Here is a 15,292-nt window from a genome sequence, read left to right on the forward strand (position 1 = left end):
ATAAAGAAGCCCCCAGGTATAGTGAGCGCGGGTGGCGCATCAATTATGTGTGAACAATGCGCAAGCAAGCTCTTAAAGGCTTGGAAGAAAAAGGGAGGGAGAAGAGAGAAATATAAGGCAGCTAATTTGTAAAATAAAAAAGGGACAGAGGAAGGAGACGAACACAGAGTCCGGCGCTAGGCGTAGAATCTTCGTAGGCGTGCTGTGTTCCATGGGTTCGGCTCGAGTCGGTTATCCGATGCATCTCGCAGACGGTACGCTCCACCGGTCAGGACTTGGTCGATTACGAAGGGACCCTCCCATTTGGGCTTGAGTTTGTCCTTTTTCTTGTCCGGCAGGCGTAGAACCAGTTCACCAACATTGTAAGTTTTGGCCCGTACTTCTCTGCTTTGATATCTTCGAGCCTGTTGTTGATAGAATGTGGAACGGGCTTTTGCCACGTCGCGCTCCTCCTCCAACACGTCCAAGCTATCCTGCCGATCGAGCTCTGCTTCTCTTTCTTCGTACATGCGCACGCGAGGTGAGTCATGAATTATGTTGCAGGGCAGGATTGCCTCTGCGCCGTATACCATAAAGAATGGTGTGAATCCGGTAGTGCGATTCGGCGTGGTCCGCAGCCCCCAGAGTACAGAGTCGAGCTCCTCTACCCAGTGCGTGTTACATTCCTTGAGAGATCGCACTAATCTGGGTTTGATGCTGCTCATGATTAGACCATTGGCTCGTTCGACTTGCCCGTTAGTTTGTGGGTGATAGACTGAAGCGTAGTCGAGCTTGATGCCCATGTTTTTGCACCAGAGTTTAACCTCATCGGCCGTAAAGTTTGTGCCGTTGTCCGTGATGATGCTGTGGGGGACGCCGTAACGGTGTACCACCCCTGATATGAAGTCTATCACCGGTCCGGATTCGGCCGTCTTAACAGGCTTGGCCTCTATCCATTTGGTGAATTTGTCCACCATGACCAGTAGATATTTTTGCTTGTGGGTTCCTCCTTTAAGGGGTCCAACCATGTCAAGCCCCCAGACCACAAAAGGCCAGGTAATGGGTATAGTTTGGAGAGCGGTAGGTGGCATGTGGCTTTGATTAGCAAATAATTGGCAACCGACGCATCGCTGCACTAAGTCCTGAGCATCTGCCCAGGCTGTCGGCCAATAAAATCTGGTACAGAAGGCCTTGCTTACAAGGGCCCGGGCTGCAGCGTGGTGCCCGCCGAGTCCGGCGTGAATTTCAGCCAGAAGGTTCCGCCCTTCCTCTTCGGAGATACACCTTTGAAGGACTCCGGTGGTGCTTTTCTTATAAAGCTCTCCTTTGTGGACTTTATAGGCTTTAGATCGCCGCACTATGCAGCGTGCCTCATTTTGGTCCTCGTGAAGTTCCTCCCTAGTTAAGTAGGCTAAGAATGGTTCTATCCACGGGGCAATTACTGCCATTATTACGTGGGCTGAGGGTGTGACTTCATTGGCGGAGTCTTCCGTTGTGTCAGAATGTTCGGTGTCCGGTGGTGCGGCCAAGTCCGGATTGTTATTTCCAGATTCCCCTTCCCACTGTACGGATGGCTTGAATAGCCTTTCCAGGAAAATGTTGGGGGGGACTGCATCGCGCTTTGCGCTGATGCGTGCCAAGAAGTCTGCTGCCTGATTGTTTTCTCAGACTATATGGTGAAATTCCAGCCCTTCGAACCGAGCTGACATATTTAGGACGGCATTGCGATAAGTTGCCATTTTCGAATCTTTGGCATCAAAGTCTCCGTTTATTTGGGATATCGCGAGGTTCGAATCCCCACGCACCTCTAGGCATTGAATGCCCATGGAGACTGCCATCCGGAGGCCATGTAGAAGGGCCTCGTATTCGGCTGCATTGTTCGAGTTCGTATACATTATCTGGAGTACATATTGTACTGTATCTCCTGTTGGGGACGTCAAAACGACGCCAGCCCCCAGACCCGCCAGCATTTTGGGGCCATCGAAGTGCATGATCCAGTTGGAATATGTGTCGTACTCTTTAGGGAGTTTGGCTTCAGTCCATTCGGCGACAAAGTCGGCCAAGGCTTGCGACTTAATGGCTCGCCGTGGCTTATAGGTTATGTCAAACGGGAGGAGCTCAATGGCCCATTTGGCAATCCGGCCCGCTGTGTCGCGGTTGTTTATGATATCACTAAGAGGTACTTCGGAGGCTACTGTTGTTGAACACTCTTGAAAGTAGTGTCGTAGCTTTCGGGATACCATGAACACTGTGTATGCTATCTTTTGGTAATGCGGGTACCGGGACTTGGATGGAGTGAGGACAGTGGACACATAGTAGACTAGTTTCTGGACCGGGAATTTGTGTCCGTCCGTTTCTCGTTCGACGAAGAGGACTGCGCTTACAACTTGGTGAGTTGTCGCGATGTATAACAACATTGGTTCGCCGATGTTAGGCGCGGCCAGGATCGGGTTTGTTGCCAGTATGGCTTTTATTTCTTCGAGTCCGGCCGTGGTGGTATCCGTCCACTCGAAGTGTTCGGTGCGCCGGAGGAGTCGGTAGAGGGGTAATGCCTTTTCCCTAAGCGGGAGATGAAGCGGCTTAGAGCCGCCATGCATCCAGTCAATTTTTGTATTTGCTTGAGATCTTTTGGAATATCCAGTTGTGGCAGAGCTCAGATCTTGGCTGGGTTTGCTTCAATTCCTCTACCGGATACAATGAAGCCCAAGAGCTTTCCGACTGGTATGCCTAAAATGCATTTTTCCGGGTTAAGCTTAATGTCATATGTTCGGAGGTTATCGAACGTGAGCCTCAAGTCATCTATTAGAGTTTCGACATGCTTTGTTTTGACGACCACGTCATCCACGTATGCTTCAACTGTTTTGCCGATCTGGTTGGCCAGACATGTCTGAATCATGCGCTGATATGTTGCACCGGCGTTTTTGAGCCCGAAGGGCATTGGGTTGAAGCAGAATGGGCCGTATGGGGTGATGAATGCTGTTGCGGCTTGGTCTAACTCTGCCATCTTAATTTGGTGGTAGCCAGAGTATGCATCGAGGAAACACAATGAATCGTGTCCTGCGGTGGCGTCGATGATTTGATCAATGCGGGGGAGGGGGAAGGGATCCTTTGGGCAGGCCTTATTGAGGTCTTTGAAATCGACGCATAGGCGCCAGGATTTGTCCTTCTTTGGTACCATCACCAAGTTTGCTAGCCAGTCCGGATGTTTTATATCTCTGATGAATCCGGCTTCCAGTAGTTTGGCTAGCTCCTCTCCCATGGCTTGTCTCTTAGGTTCGGAGAAACGCCGAAGAGCCTGCTTAAGAGGCTTGAATCCTTTTAGGATGTTCAGGCTGTGCTCGGCCAGTCTGCGTGGGATTCCTGGCATGTCTGAAGGGTGCCAGGCAAAAATGTCCCAATTTTCGCGTAGGAATTCCCTTAGTGCAGTGTCTACATCAGGGTTTAGTTGTGCCCCGATGGAGGCCGTTTTTTTGTAGTGTCCGTTGGATGGACTTGGAACTTGACTATTTCGTCTACCGGCTTGAAGGAGGTGGACTTGGATATTTTGTCGAGTATCACGTCGTCCCTGTCCATCGTGGAGCGCAACGCAGTTAGTTCCTCGGCCACTAGGGCTTCGGATAATGCCTCGAGGGCCAGTGCGGCTATCTTGTTTTCGGCGCGGAGTGCTATGTCCGGATTGCTAGCAAGAGTGATGATTCCGTTGGGTCCGGGCGTTTTGAGCTTCATGTACCCGTAATGGGGTATAGCTTGAAAAATTGTGAATGCCTCTCGCCCTAACAGAGCGTGGTATCCGCTGCTGAACGGGGCCACTTGAAATGTGACCTCCTCGGATCTGTAATTATCCAGCGTGCCAAACACCACATCCAGTGTGATTTTTCCTGTACAACATGCTTCCCAACTGGGGATAATTCCTCTAAAGGTTGTGTTGCTTCGCTCAATGCGGCTCCAGTCTATTTCCATTTTTCGTAGGGTTTCCTACAAAATGAGGTTCAATCCGCTGCCACCATCCATGAGTACCTTGGTAAGCCGAAAGTCGTCCACTATCGGACTGAGGACCAGTGCGACTGGTGCTCGGGCTGTCCGGAATTTAGGTTCGTCACTGGCATTAAAGGTAATAGCAGTGTCACTCCATGGGTTTATTGCCGCTACCTGGTAGACTTCGGTAAGGTTGCGGAGTGTTCGTTTCCTCGCATTGTTTGATGCGAAAGTCTCGAAGACTGTTGATACCATACTGGCGTTCCTAGGGTGGTGCTCTGCGGATTCTGGAGTTAGAAGCTCCTCGCCACTTCTGGCCACCTGCCGGAGTATCCAACATGCTCTAAGGCTATGAGTTGTTGTGGCGCCCTCTGTACTATGAATTTTACAGGGTCCATTGATCCATCCCTCCAGTACGGTTCCATACCCTACAGAGGGTTTTTGTTTTTTGTTGTTTGGCCCAGGTGCCTGGCGATAATGCGCCCTTTTGTTTCAGATTGGGATTGTATTCAAGGTCGGATTGCCCCAAAATTTAGTTTCGGTTTTCCGAACGCTTTCTGTCGCACAGTACTTTCGTACTATGGATGCCAAGTTGGCGAAGCGTGTAATTTCACGGCGACTTATGGAGTTGAGGATTCCGATGTCCGTGCAGTTGTTGCAGAAGAAAGAAATTGCATCCCCCAAGCGGCAATCCTTTATCCTGTTCATAACCAGGAGGAATCTGGTCCACTAATGGTGTACTGTTTCCCTGGGCTCTTGCCGAATTTGGGATAGATCCCTTATATTTGGGTGGGCGGGTGGATTCAAATCCGGAACCTCGCCCGATCTAGGACTCAGGGGCCAAGAAATTTCCGAACTCGGAAGCTTGGGTTCTTGGATGTTATCCAATGAATCAGGCCCGCTGCCTGACTTTAGGTTCATGGCTTGAGTGACGTCCTCCCCTCCGCGGATGTCCGGCTTGGAGGGATCAGGAATCCGGACACATCTGGTCCTTAGGATGGGTGAAGATTTGCCGCATTGTTCCTCCACCACTTCGACGTGGTGGGTGACCTGGGGAGAGTCAATCTCTCTCGGATCGGGTTTAAGCCCAATCTGATCATAGTCTGTAGCGACTCCCAGGGCGGCGATGTGATCCAAGAGCTCCTTTAAGGAAGAGAGCTCCATCGGATCTAACTGCTTGGCAAGTTCCGAGTTGACGTGGAGATTGCTTTCGATGACTCGAGAAGTCATCATCGGCGCGGCAACCGAACAGGCGGTCATTAGAAAATCGCCTAGCCGGAGAGTTTGGTCGACAGCCAAGCTCCTTTAGCAACAGCGCCGTCTTTAAAGACGGGGTGCGGCATCCTTCCTGAAGGTGACGACACAGAGGAACTCTCAATGAAAGCACCAATGTCGGTGTCAAAACCAGCGGATCTCGGGTTGGGGGTCCTGAACTGTGCGTCTAGGCGGATGGTAACAGGAGACAAGGGACACGATGTTTTTACCCAGGTTCGGGCCCTCTCGATGGAGGTAAAACCCTACTCCTGCTTGATTAATATTGATGATATGGGTAGTACAAGAGTTGGTCTACCACGAGATCAGAGAGGCTAAACCCTAGAAGCTAGCCTATGGTATGATTGTTCTTCGTCCTATGGACTAAAACTCTCTGGTTTATATAGACACCGGAGAGGGCTAGGGTTACATAGAGTCGGTTACAATGGGAGGAGATCTACATATCGTATCGCCAAGCTTGCCTTCCATGCCAAGGAAAGTCCCATCCGGACACGGGACGAAGTCTTCAATCTTTTATCTTCATAGTCCGGGAGTCCGGCCAAAGGTCATAGTCCGGCCATCCGGACACCCCCTAATCCAGGACTCCCTCAGCGCGTGGGACTTGTGAGGAGACTCCTACTGGATTGATACCTTGGTTCTCAAAACGAAGGGAAATACTTACGCTACTGGTGATAGCAAAGAAATTGCACACGAGAGAGATGGCCACCAATTTCATCTTTGTCTTGAGCATCCATATGAATGAGTTTCTTCTCCTCACTAGAGGGGGCTTGAGGTATAGCAACTGTGAACCCGAACTGCACCACATTCCACATATCATCATCTATTGCTCGGAGACGGATCTTCATGTTCTCCTTCCAGAAGGGGTTGTCCGTCCCATCGAATATGTGAATCTTGAGATGTGACTTGTAGCTCACTGAAGACATACTTAAACTCCAAGGTTGTTAGGCCAAAATGAGTATAGTCAATGAGTACCTTTCTCTGATACCAATTGTAGGAACGAAGTATGTCTACCAGAGGGGGGTGAATGGGAGTTTTAAATTTTCTTCGGAAAACTCAAAACTCTCGTAACCCAGCAGCAGAGTGAATGAAAAACAAACTACAACAAGCTAAAACTAAGTGTCGAATGGAAACTGAAGCATGCATCGAGACAAATTACATGAAGTAAAACATATCGAATGTAAACATGGGTATCATAGGTAACCAGTGGTGCTCGATGGGACAGGGTATTTTTCGACCAGTTCATCCTTTTGCACAAGGACTATGTCTGGTTGGAGGGGATGTGACTTAACACGGAAGATAAATTCTCTTCGCCCTATTCTCCTCGATAATTGGTTCATCAACCAATGTCGATCACTCATGGTAGATACTTGAAGGCGATCTACGAACCTTTATAGACTTCTTCTTCACGAACCACAATTGCTCTTGGTCTCTGAAGAAATTGACACCTAACCGTGTAGAGAGTTTGCAGCTCTCAAGAGTAATAGGCGGAGCATACTGAACTTAGATTCGAGTGATGCTAAACCACTATCAAATTCTTCGGCTCTAGGGGTTTTCTCTCGATGGATTTTAAACTCAAATCACTCAAAGAGGGGGTCCCTCAACAATCTTCTCATAATCAAACAGTGCAGCCACCGAACAAAGCCGGCGCGGGGTGGCTATTTATAGCCGCAGCCTTCCCGAATGGGAAATGACCATTTTGGACATGTGGTCCAGCCAATGTCCAACCAACACGTTCACAACGGTCGAATTTTGGAGCAACGGTAACATTACTTGAGGAACAAGTAATGCTAACTCCTCGGTCAGAGTCAAATCTCTCGCAATGAAGGTCTTAGTCTCTTGCTGGCAAGCATTTGCTCGGCACACAAAGAGACTTCTCTAGCAACTTTCACAGGATTTGGGTTTAGCATCAGAGAATCAAAGTATCGAACGCTACAGCCCTCTTAATAGTACGGTGGTCCTATGACTCAATAGAGAGAAGAAAAACAAGGAAATAAATGCTATGTCTTCACTTTGTCTTCAATCTCCTTGGACGCAGTCATTTTCCTCGGATAGACACCAAACCAATTGCTTCACTTCAGCAATTTTTGAGGGGTCACTCTTGTTATCATAATCTTTGATGATAACCTTTGTTGCACCGCAGGGAGATTATCTTCATCGTTTGCATCAAACTCCTCGATATCTCAGGGACCTGTTACTCTGTGTGCACTAGCAAACACATAAGTCCCATACTTTTTATGTCAACGAACTACAAAACATAAGGGGCCTACCATTTCACCAACAAAATCACATGTAATAGAGGGGTTAGACAGGGAGACCCAATCTCTCCATTGATATTTGTTTTGGTTGTTATACTACTTTGGATTGTGATTAATGAGGCATGGCACGCAATGATGGAACAAAACTACTTATTGATGATCTTTTGGTCTGGGATATCCTATTGTCTAATAAGTCGATCCCCTACTATTGGAAAAGCTCAAGGATGTCTTGCATAGATTCTCTAAATCTATTGGCCTTATGGTTAGTTACAATAGATCCTCTTGTTCTTATTAACTCTCCAGGATAGGGCTGCAAAATGAGCTCAACACCTGGGTTGCAAAATGAGAGTATGCCATTCACCTATTGTTGGGGATATAACTATTGGGTATGAACTGCCCAGGAGGGGACGGGTCATGCCACTAGTGACTTAATGATGAAGAGGCCTGATAAGGTCCAGAAGAGTTGAAGATGGCGGTTCATGAAGCAATCCTGTTGGAGGCCCAAGACCCGGCGGCGACTAGAGGCCCAGAGGGATGAGCCGCCATGTGTTTAACTTGTTCCATAAGGCAAGTTTCGTTAGAAATCGAGTTGGTCATGTTGTATGACCCGGTCGAGACTCTGTAAACCGCCAAGCCTCAACCTGTGTATATAAAGGTGAGACTCGGCGGCGGGTTAAACTGAAGAAACAATTGATCGAGTACTAGGTCAGGCGTATTTGCTCCCTGGTAATCGAAACACGAGCAATATAATTGAAAGCAGGAGTAGGCTTTTACCTCATTGAGAGGGGCCGAACCTGGGTAAAACTCTCTTTGTCCTTTGTCCCGTTTAACCCCTTTAAGCTAACCTAGCTGCGATGGCTCCACACCTAAGTCCTTTTGCTAGGGCATCTGCCGTGTTAATTCCATGACAGTTGGCGCCCATCGTGGGGCCACAACAAGTGGTTTCGAGTTCTTGAAGGGTAGCTTCTCAAGGATCAAGGGACACATCATGGGCCGGATGACCAAGAGTCGTCGCGACAAGATCTACATCAATGACACAGGCTGGGGTCCCAAGGCCGATTCAATCGAATACGGGTACCGGTTCCTGTTCGGTGGAATCCATGTCTTCATCGGCAAGATCGGCGAGTTGGAGCCTGAGCCGGACACCTGCACCGACATCATCGAGATGGCTCAGCGCGAGCGACATGCCAAGGTTCAAGCCGCCCTGAAGTGTGCTTTTGTGGGCTTTACTCAAGGAGTGCATCTTGAGGAAGGATCTGTGTCCGGTGGAGAGACGGCCATTTACTATGGCGATGAGTCCTCAACCGGCGAGACTAATTCCATGTATCAGTTGCAAGATGATACGCTTGGGGGCTGTTCCGATGGCGACAGTATTCGAGACCCTTGTGAGCCACAGAACTGGCTTGCGATCTTCATGGCCGACACGCAACCGGTGCAAAATTCCTCAACTGCGGCAGCAATGATTTCCGGTTCAGCAGCCGCTGCGGCAACCAGGGCAGGAGGCCCCGTGTGCCCACCGACTCAAGTTTTATCTGAAATTTTGGAGGCCTTGGCAACTTTGCTGACGATGGAGGTAACCCCGGCAAACCAAGCACATCATAGTGTGGACGTTGCGAAGTTGCATGATGAGATAGCTCAGGCTAAGGAGGACCTTAACTCCGAAAATACCAGGATATGGCAACAGAGCGAGCTGCCTTGGAGGTGGAATCACAACGGATTCAAGCAAAAAAAATTTGCTTAAGCTTGGATCAGAATGCATCAAACATTGTTTTTAACAGGAGATACTAGAGCCATCTGCCTCACGAGTTCGATGCCAGAAATCACTTCAATACGCCTGGTGCAGGACCAAGTAACCCGCCCAGCGTGACCCGGGCCCCTGAAGCACCTAGGACCGGAGTGGAGGCTCAACCCCATGTGGCGGATCCAGCTCGTGTCAATTTAACCCTGCCTCAGCAAGTCTCCACACCTTCGGGTCACTTCTCTAACCTGTTGGACAACATGATCGCCACGGTGTCATGATTGGCGGCTCGCCTAGTGATAGGCGAGAGTCCTGAGGCGGTCAAGGCTCGGAAAGCCATAGAACTTCTTCAAACAGCGGTGGCTCAGGAGGCGGCTTACTCCTACAGCCGTGATCGAATCCACTCGACTCCGCGTCCAAGTTGAAGCTACAGCCGGCACATGGAGTCACCGGCGGTTTCAAGCAGTGAGCAGCATCATAACTAGCCCCTTGGCATTGACCCGCCACGGGCTGACAACCATGCTCAGTTGTTGGTAGATCAAGCACGGGCTCGCCGTGAGGCGGAGCTGGCGGCTCAGTTGGCGGCTCAGTAGCCTCAACTACACCCTTTGACGTCCATAGAAGCTGGGGTGACTTCCAGGACGATGGGTGTGCCATGTTTAGTACCGGCTCTACGCAATGAGCGGTTAAACAAAGACTTCAAAGGCCCTCAAAAAGTACCCAATTACATAGCGGATCAGCCCCCAGTGGCTAGGATTGAGAGGTATGAGATGGCCATGGAGATGTTGGATGTCACTGACATTGTGTTTGATAAGTATTCACCATGATGCTGGATGGGCCGGCTCGTACCTGGTTGAAGGGACTGCCCCTTAACTCTGTCAGATCATGGGATGAATTGAAGATGCGTTTTATTCAGAATTTCAAGGATACATGCAAGCAGCCCATGTTGATTCTTGATTTAGACACTTGTGTCCATAGTGAGTGCCGGTGTCAAAACCGGCGGATCTCGGGTAGGGGGTCCCGAACTATGCATCTAGGTGGATGGTAACAGGAGACAAGAGACACGATCTTTTTAGCTAGGTTCGGGCCCTCTCGATGGAGGTAAAACCCTACTCCTACTTGATTAATATTGATGATATGGGTAGTACAAGAGTTGATCTACCACGAGATCAGAGAGGCTAAACCCTAGAAGCTAGCCTATGGTATGATTGTTGTTCGTCCTACGGACTAAAAACTCTTCGGTTTATATAGACACCGGAGAGGGCTAGGGTTACACAGAGTCGGTTACAATGGGAGGAGATCTTCATATCATATCGCCAAGCTTGCCTTCCACGCCAAGGAAAGTCCTATCCGGACACGGGACGAAGTCTTCAATCTTGTATCTTCATAGTCCGGGAGTCCGGCCAAAGGTCATAGTCCGGCCATCTAGACACCCCCTAATCCAGGACTCCCTCAGTAGCCCCTAAACCAGGCTTCAATGACAACGAGTCCGGCGCGCAAATTGTCTTCGGCATTGCAAGGCGGGTTCCTCCTCCGAATACTTCGTAGAAGATGTTGAACACAAGGATAGTGTCCGGCTCTGCAAAATAAGTTCCACATACCACCATAGAGAGAATAATATCTGCACAAATCTAATCTGCTGACGTATTCCGTAGCGTGACATCATGTCACGGCCAAGCCTTTATCCAAATCATTTTACTGGTCCACCTCAGCGCGTTTAGCGAGGCGGTTTCCTTGGCACGTCTTGTCAAAGCAGAGATCGTGTCCCCTTATCTCGGGATTCTCATCAATACGGGTGTGGTAACCCAACCGCGCCATTAACCGCGGTGCTTGGGAGATAAGCGTGTTTTATTACATTGGTCGGGGCTTGTAGTTTTAGCCGCTCATATAAGGGGATAAGGATCTACCCTTTCCATTTACGCCTTCTTCCTCCTTTGCTTATCCATCCCTGCGCACTCGAGCTCCAACGCCCAATTCCGCACTTCCCACCTCAACCTTCTCCAATCATGTCCGAAGCGGGAGGTAGATGGATGGCCTCCTCCGTCACGGAGGGACAAATCAAAAAGTTGAGGAAGGCCGGATACTTGTCTGACGACATCGTGCACCGGCTTCCAGATGAGGGGCAACTCATCCCCACCCCTAGGCCCCATGAGAGGGTCGTATTTCTCCCCCATTTCCTCCGCGGACTGGGCTTTCCTCTTCACCAGTTCGTCCAGGGGCTCATGTTCTACTATGGCCTGGACTTCCACGATCTGGCCCCGAACTTCATCCTCAACATCTCGGCGTTCATCGTCGTGTGCGAGGCCTTCCTCTGCATCCAGCCCCACTTCGGCTTATGGCTGAAGACTTTTAATGTCAAGCCGAAGGTAGTGGGCGACCGCCAAGCAGAGTGTGGAGGTGCCATGGTGGGCCGGATGGCCAACGTTTTATGGCTCAAGGGCTCCTTTATGGAGAGAATAAAGGGGTGGTAATCGGGGTGGTTCTACATCACCGAGCCGCGCGACCCCAAATGGGCGGTGGCCCCCGAATTTCGATCTGGCTTCCCCACATGGCTCACTTCCTGGAAAGAGACGGGCCTAACATGGGGAGATTTGGAAGAGCTGACCGAAGTTCAATCCTGCGTCCAAAACCTGGTGAACAAGAATCTCAAGCTTGTCAACGTAGTCCAGGTCATGCTCATCCACCGGATCCTCCCATGCCAACAACGGGACTTCAAACTGTCGGAGTTTGATCCGGCATAGCACCAAACCTTGAGCGAGCTCTTCGACCCTACGTACGTAGATGCCTGGAAGGTGCTGTTTAAGGGCGCTGAGGCCCCCGCATCCGCTACCAAAGATCACGGATTCAGCACGCGGCATTAGGCCAGCAAGGTAAGCTATTCTACCCTTTACGGGACTCTTGTTTTTCATAGTCTGACTCTATGTGGGATCTAAACTCCCTTACCTTTGACAGGACTGGCTGAAGAAGTCCGGGCAGGTTAACTATCCGGCTCCCTTACCAGAAGACCCAGCGGACGCCCGATTGACGGGGCTTCTGGTTCCAGCACCCCATGTGGTGCCGGAGAAGAAGGCCAAGAAGAAGGCCACGAGGACTCAAAAGAGTTCCCGGCGCCTGGTGGTGTCGGATTCATCGCCTGACAACCCCGAAGCACCCTCCGCCTCTGAAGATGAGGAGGAGAAAGAAGAAGCCTCCCCCCTCCAACGGGGGGAGGAAAGAAAAGGAATGAAGGCCGCCCCAACTGGGGAGGCCGGAGGGTCCAAGAAGGGAAGGACCCATCTGCCGGACTATGCCTCCGATGCCGAAGACGGCAGGGAGGAATGGCCATCCAGGGTCAAGCCCCTGGCAAAATCGTAAGCATCCGGATACCCGAATAACTTATGGCGCTCCTCTATTATTCAGTATTTTCTGACGCCGGATTCAATCATGCAGTCTGCCCAAGGCTCAGCTCGGCGATTCGTCGAGCGGCTCCCTGGATTCGTCGGATGTGAATAGTGCTTCACTTCCGACGGCCTCCTCCCCGCTCCCTGCGGACGACGCCGAGGTGGAGTCCCAAAAGGGACTAAACCAGGAGGAGGTAGTCCTGGAGGCGCCGCAAGGCGACCTCCCGGACTCCAGGCCCAAAGGGGGTAAAGCCCCAGAGGGATCTAAGTTCGGCCCTGGGCCGAACACTACTCCGAAACCTTCAGTGGTTCCGAAGTCCGACAGGCGGCGCCTTCATAAGAAGGGCAAGCCTACGACGCCGGCGACCTCCGTCCACCCGAAGGCGCCGGACAATTTGCTGGAGGTGCTTAACGGCGCCTCCATCGACGAGGAGCACCGCATTGTTATGAGTGCGGTGATTCAGAAGGTTCAGTCTGCCAAGAGCGGGCTGACAGAAGCCTGTACAAGCCTGTTAACAGGCTTTGAGGTGTGTATTCAAAACATATAAAAATGTTACCGCATAGACAGTAGCCCCTGATGCTCAGTTTGGTGTTCGGAAAGAAAAGCCGAGCTGAGGATCTAAAAAGATATACGCAGGAGTCTAACATAAATATGTCAATATGGGAATGCAGGCTGCACTGCTGACCTCTGTCGCACTGACTGCGGAGGTCAATGCATTGAAGGAGAGCCTCGAGCGGTCCGAGAATGAGCTCGGTCGTGCCAAGAAGCAGCTCGAGGACAAGGATGGTATGTAATACCGTATGTAAATGTATATAGAAATACCCGATTGCAAATAATGACAGGACCAACGTGAATGTTGCAGGGGCCACGACCGAGGTGGCAACCCTGAAGGAAGCGGTGTCCAAGGCCGAAAACAGTGCGGCCTTGGAGCGCACCGAGCGAGAGAAGCAGGAGGCGTGGGTGGCGGAGGTGCGGCAAGAGCTCCAGGCTCTTGTGGAAAAACACGAGAGGTTGGAGCGTGACTCGAAGACTCGAGAGTCCGAGCTCGCATTGGCTCTTGAGAGTACAAAAACCGCTAAGGCCGAAGCCCAGAAGGCCCTCCAGGATATCGAGGCGATAAAGAAAATAGCGGCGAGTAAGGCATTCTTTATGCAAAGCAAGCATATAAAAGTGAATTATCTGTTACTTACCCGAATCCGGAGCTCTCCAGGAGCGTTCGCCCATCTGCCCCGTAGTGTGTCCGATGCTGCCGCGTTCTACCGAGCCGAGGAGGGGAGCTCGACGGAAAAGGTGTTCTGGTCTCAATATGCTGAGGCCGGACATCCGGTGCCCCTGAGCGACCAGTTGAAGCAGCTGGTCGAGCTCCACAAGGTGGCCGAACAGGCCATGAAGGGCCTTATAGTTCGGCTGTGGCCTAGAGAAGCCATGCCTGGGAGTTACTTCGGTCTGGTGCGGTGGCTGGTGGACGCTTGTCCATGGATTGAAGTCATCAAGCGCTCCTTCTGTATTGAAGGTGCCCGTCGGGCCCTCGCCCATGCTAAAGTGCACTGGGGCAAGACTGACGCTGAGAAGCTTTTGACGGACGCGCCACCGCCGGGCAAGGAGTATCGCACGCCCGAGATGTATTATAAGGGCGTCCTGAAGGGTGCCCGCCTTATAGCGGGTGAATGCTCCAAAGATGTAATTTTTGAGTAGACCCGCATCTGTTATCCTGTACGCTGAAAAACTTTGTTCATATGCGCTAAGCAACGCTTGTTAATTTAAAATATTACCTTTTGTGCAGCTGTTTATCAAATCTGAGAGATGCAAGTCGTCGGCTTCTACCCCCATGCCACGAGTGCTGGGGTGTTCGGGATAAACCTGAGCGCTCTTGTTCCCATTCTTGGGTCCATCTAGGGAGGCGCTCAGCACAACGAATAAGGTCATGGGACTTATAATGCTTTATCACTCTCACTTAGCCATAGAATTCTATAATTTTAAATTTCGGCGAAGCCCCTACTATTTGGAAGACCGAGTTCGGGGCGCTATCCACGCCTAGGCCAGATAAATCTGGCTCCTCGCTCTAAGCGGCATAAGTCTTTACGGACTCGAAAAACCTCGCGAACAGCGACCGGTCTCTCGCACTATCATGACGGTCAGTTTTAGCTTTCTCTACAGAGGTGTTAACCCAGCTCAACTGGGGCACAATCGCAGTAGTTCTCCCAGCGCTACCTTAGCCAACATTGCGGAACGTAAGGTACCAAAACATGGGAGCCGGGCAAACCCAACTATTGACCCAAGACATGATTCGGAGCCGATGCATATAGTGCTATAAGTTTGGGGTGCCGCACTCGTGAGAGTGTTCGGTCTTCTCACACCATGTTATGGGGTGCTTAAGCCCCTGGTGTATTGGCCGTACCAAAGTGTACGGTTGCATAATGTCATGACTGAATGTCACATCCCTAGCTTCTGGTAATGCTCTAGGCTAGCTTCATGTTTGCATCATGTTTAAATTCTGAAATTTGAACTGAGGGAATTTTGGAAGCCTCAAAAACTTAAATAAAAGAGGGGCAAAGAACCCTGGAAAATGCATTCAATGTTTTCAAAATGGCCTTAAATAATGTTGGTTATATTTTGGCAAGGGTTTTGCACCAAACCAAAAATAATGAACATTTTTGAGGAATATTTTGAGCACTGAATTTAAATCATTACT

Source organism: Triticum dicoccoides, chromosome 1B, assembly GCF_002162155.2.
Source record: "Triticum dicoccoides isolate Atlit2015 ecotype Zavitan chromosome 1B, WEW_v2.0, whole genome shotgun sequence".
Taxonomy (NCBI): domain Eukaryota; kingdom Viridiplantae; phylum Streptophyta; class Magnoliopsida; order Poales; family Poaceae; genus Triticum; species Triticum dicoccoides.